The following is a 4,657-nucleotide window of genomic DNA, read 5'->3' on the forward strand; positions in this document are numbered from 1 at the left end:
GGGGATGCCGGCAGGGGAGATGCCACAAGGGGAAGGGAAGGGGTCAGTGGGAGAACAGCCAGGGCTGCCCCAGGGCTGCGGGAAGGAGCAGGGGCTGCCGAGGCTGCCCCGGGGGCAGGGAGAGGGGCCTCGGCTGCAGTTCCCATGGGGCTTGGAGGGGCGGCAGAGGGGGCAGCTTTCACAGGAGAAGCGAGAGCTGCGGGGGGAGAACCAGGGCTCACAGGGGGCGTGAGGGGGGCCACCATCACTGCGGCAGGAGCAGCAGCCAGAGCAGGAGACACTGGTGCTGGGAGTCCTGGAGACACTGGGCTAACTGGGGCAGGCCCTGGAGATCCTGGGGCTGCAAAACCCATCGGGGACTGCGGAGCTGGGGCTGGAGGAGGGAAAGTGGTAACTGGGACTTGCAGAGCTGGAGCAGGGAGCTGGGGGGGAACAGAAAACACGGGGATCGCCGCAGCTGGGACCACAGGTGGGGAAACGGGGGCCGGGGGGCCAGCAGGGGCAGGCAGAGCCGCGGCAGGGCTAGGCGGCTCCGCTGGGAGAGCCTGGCCTGCAGGGCCCGGAGACGGAGTCAGAGGTGGGGAATGAGCAGCATGAAGAACAGCTAAAGGAGAGAAACAGAGTGAAACGATGAGAGAAGGGAGAGAGGGAGGGGAGGCCAGGAGAAGGCAGCCTGCCCAGCACAGCCGGCCCCACCCTGGCCCTGGCCTTCCCCCCAGCCTTCGTGCCCAGCTTCTAGATCAGCAGACGAACGTCCGCCTGACCTGCCAGGTCCAGCGCAGACCACGACATTCACCTGCCTCTAGAAACCGGCATTGATTTTACAGAGAACGCTGTGCGGGCGTGTGAGCTAGCTGATGGGCGCAAGTAGCAGAAGAAAAAACCCGATGCCAGGATCAGTACTGCCACCCCAGGTTTCCCTGTTTAGAGCAGCTGTGGCTGAAACCCTGGCATGGCAGGCAGTGGCACCTGAAACGCCAGGAGGTCCCAGCGGGCCAGGCACAGCAGGAACCTGACGGGGCCGGCACAGGGGCCAGGCTTCGCCGCCAGCTCTGCGCTCAGCTCTTCCCTACCAAAGGGGTTGCCACAACCTTTGTGGAGCCCTGGAGGCCCAGCCAGACCCCCAGCGCTGCTCCCGAGCCTGGGAAATCACATCCCAGGCTGGCGGGAGCGGGGGGTGACGAGGACCCACCCAAGGATAGGAAGGAAAAGTCAAATTTAACACATTGGCATGCATAACCGTTCCAGGAGTGCTCTGGCAGTTGTGCTCTGGCGGAGGGCAGCCCCCTCCCTCCAGCCCCAGTGTGACACAGGCAAACCCTCCCAGCAGGCAGGCACCCTTCAGGGACGAGGACGCCAGGCACAGGTGGTGGCGTGGCTCGCTCACACCGAGGGGACGGGACCCCGAGTCCTGGCTCCCGTGCAGTGACCTGCGCTCCCCTGTGCAAGCTGTTAGGGTTAATGTAACTGCAACCACCCAGAACGGCAAACTCTGGTTAATGCGGCACACGAGGTGTTAACGAGGAGGGTCCGGAGTACCTGGCGCTGCAACAGGAGCAGTAACAGGGGCTGTGGGAGGAAGGGCAGCTGGAGCTGAATGGGCGAGAACAACAGTTTATTAAGACAAGTCCCACCGACCGAGGGTGCTCGCCATCCAGCTCCCCTGGTGCACACCCACCTCCAGCCAGCTCCAAGAGAGCCCAGCTATTCCGAACGCCAACAATCAAAGGGAAGCGCTCAGGGAAGAGACGCGGTGAGAGTCAGGGAGGGCAGTACTGGTCTGACCAGCGTAACCGGCACTGTGGCCGGTCAGGAGAGCAGAACCGGCCCAGCCACACACCCGCCCCTCCGCAGCTCCAGCCCCACGCACGGCATCAACCCCGAACCCAGAGGCAGCACGTCCCGGCATGTCTGCTGGCAGGGACGGCGAGGGGAGCACTGCTGGGCCGGCTGCCAAGGAGAAGCCACCAACAGCTGTGGAGCCCAAATCACAGTCCGGTTCGCAGAGACCGTGTCACGTCAAGGGAGCAACAGATCTCCTTCTGCTTCCGCGCAGGGCACTGGCTCTCACCGCTGCAGCCACATCCAGCTCTGCATGGGTCACCCACCAACCCACAACAGGGCCAGCCCTGCCTCTGCATCTGCTGCCCCTGCCCAACCTCTCCCACACTGCGATTAGGGCTAGGTCACAGGCTCAAGTCCTCGCCTCCCTACGTTCTGGAGCAGTAACACGTGTGTGGGACTCAGAGCAGCCTCCTCTGGGGGTAACGTCCCTTTCTCTGCCCCAAGAACAGTGGCCCAGAAGATGCTTCTAACGCCCCATTTCCCCAACCTACCCCAAAATGCAGGGTGGTGGGAGGAGACAGGCACTGGCCTGGAGCTGGGCAGCTGCTCAACCAGCACTGGACATCGGTGCCTTGTGCCAACGGGCCAGCGTGTGCCAGGACACTTCCTGCTCCAGGGAACCTACTGGCACCTCAAGAAGGAGCAACAACCCCTGCCAAGAGCTGAGCTGGTCCCGAGCCCTTCACAGAACAGGCTGCAGAAACAACAGCCTTCTCTGGAAAGCTCGTTTACCCCTGCCAGCTCTCCCTGTTCCTTCTCAATCTCCACCAACACCCCACCAGCACCGTTTGAGGACGTTCCTGCGATAAGCAATCCACCACTTCTCCACTGACAGCCCCACCTCTCCTGTGGCCACCTCCGCAAACAAAGGCGAGACGCAGGACTCTCAAAGAGCATGGGTAATTTTTAAGGGATGCTTAAACCAACTGGGCCGCAGAGTCTCCCGCGGCCTGGCTGCGCACACCTGAAAGCTGAAGCCCTGTACTGCTGGATTAGAGATCACTCTGCCCAATCTCACAAGCTCTCCATGGACCAGCCAACCTCCGAAGAATATGATGAACGTCAAAGGAAACTGCCTGACGACTCCCACCCACGGGGCAATTGCTAACCCTGCGCCAGCACCCCCAGCTCCAGCTCTGCTTGTGCTGCCGGATCTCAGAACAGCCGGCTCAGCAGAGGGGATAAACACGACAGCACTCGCACGCACCCTTTGCCTCCACCCTCTGCCTGCAGACCTACCTGACGGCTCCCGCAAGCCCCCGCAGCTGCTCCGGCCCCTGCAGCTGCCAGTGTCGCTGCCCCGGGGGCCCCCCATGTTCCCCCGGAGCCGGGGGAGCAGTTACTGTAACAGCATTTGCTGCTCAGCACATGCTGCCCCGGGTCAGCTTCTACCAACCTACATGCGCTCCATGAAGTCATCAGAGACTCAAGAGCAGCAGAGCAGAGCTTTGGGAGGAGAAAAGGTGCGAGTTGTCGCCCAAGATGAAGAGAAAAGCCGTCCCGGGAAGAGGGGGGGATGCTGGGAAGTGGCCCCACCGCAGGAATCCCAGCTACGCCTGGAGAGAGACCAAAAGTACAGCAGCTCCCCGGGACCTGACAGCACAGCTGTCACACCAACAGCCATCACTCAGCCCCACCAGGCATAGAGGGAGACTTCCTTCCCAGGGAAGCTTTCTGCCAGCACCTCCCAACTGTCGGGAAGCCCCGATTTCCCTCATGGTCCCCAAATCCAACGTGCCATTCACTGTCGTGCACCTCGTGGCTCCCCCACGCTGGGTGACAACGCCTGGTCACGTATTCCTGCAGCGCGTCCCTGCGCCTCGGGGCAGAGACGCAGCAAACACGGGCAGAACATTCGCCGACTGGACCGCAGCACCTGGGACACCTTCATGGGAGTCAGGCAGCGCAACAGGCAGCGCAACAGGCAGCGCAGGCTGGGGACCGGCCCCTGCCCCACGGCGGGCACAGGAGCCCACACTTGCCTGCCTGGGCCTTTCTGAGCTGCCCCGAGTTGCGGCACCGGCCCCCCAGGACGGCATGAGGCCGGAGCAGCAACACTCCCCGGCCCCAGTGTCACTTTCCGACACGGAGCCATGCATCATCTTCCCAAACCCGACCAATTCCAGAGCACCAAGGGATTAACGTTTGTACGTGTCCCTGACTGTCCCAGTCACTGCACGGCCATACCCCGACCTGGCTACGGCCGTTTTCCCCCCCGCTCCCACTGCTCCAACACTCAAATCCATAACGGGAACGTACAAACAAGGTGCAGAGTCTGGCTGACGTAACGCTCTCCCCAGTAGTTTGGGACGCAAGAAGCTACAAACCACATGACTTTAGTCATGTTTCCTGTAGAGATAACTAATATGTTTTTGGGTGGGCAACTACAGAACAAATACAGATTCCTTTTGGCCGCAGCACAATGATACGAAGGCAGAGGAGAAAGGCACTCAGGCCACGGAGCAGATGCCCCAAACGCCCCCGGGATAAAGCGGACAAGACTCGAGCTGGCATCAGGCAGCACCCACGGCCATCGGGTCCTCGCCCACCGAGCGATCCCCAGCATGCCAGGGCCGAGCATGCCCCAGTACACCCTCACCCCGGAGGGCAGCGGCGCTCCCCACTCCTGCCCCACTGCTCCTCTTTCACCCCGAGAACCCGCCTGAACTCACCCGTCGGGCAGGTGAAACCCGGTCATCCACCAACGTCCAACATTCCCCCCTAAAAACGACTGAGCGCCCAGAGGCTGCGGGGACGTTCCCCACCGTCAGCCCCCGAAGCCATGACCCCCCCCCCCCGCCCCCCCCCTCTC

This window comes from Aptenodytes forsteri, unplaced genomic scaffold (assembly GCF_000699145.1).
Source record: "Aptenodytes forsteri isolate BGI_AS27 unplaced genomic scaffold, ASM69914v1 Scaffold373, whole genome shotgun sequence".
Classification (NCBI taxonomy): Eukaryota; Metazoa; Chordata; class Aves; order Sphenisciformes; family Spheniscidae; genus Aptenodytes; species Aptenodytes forsteri.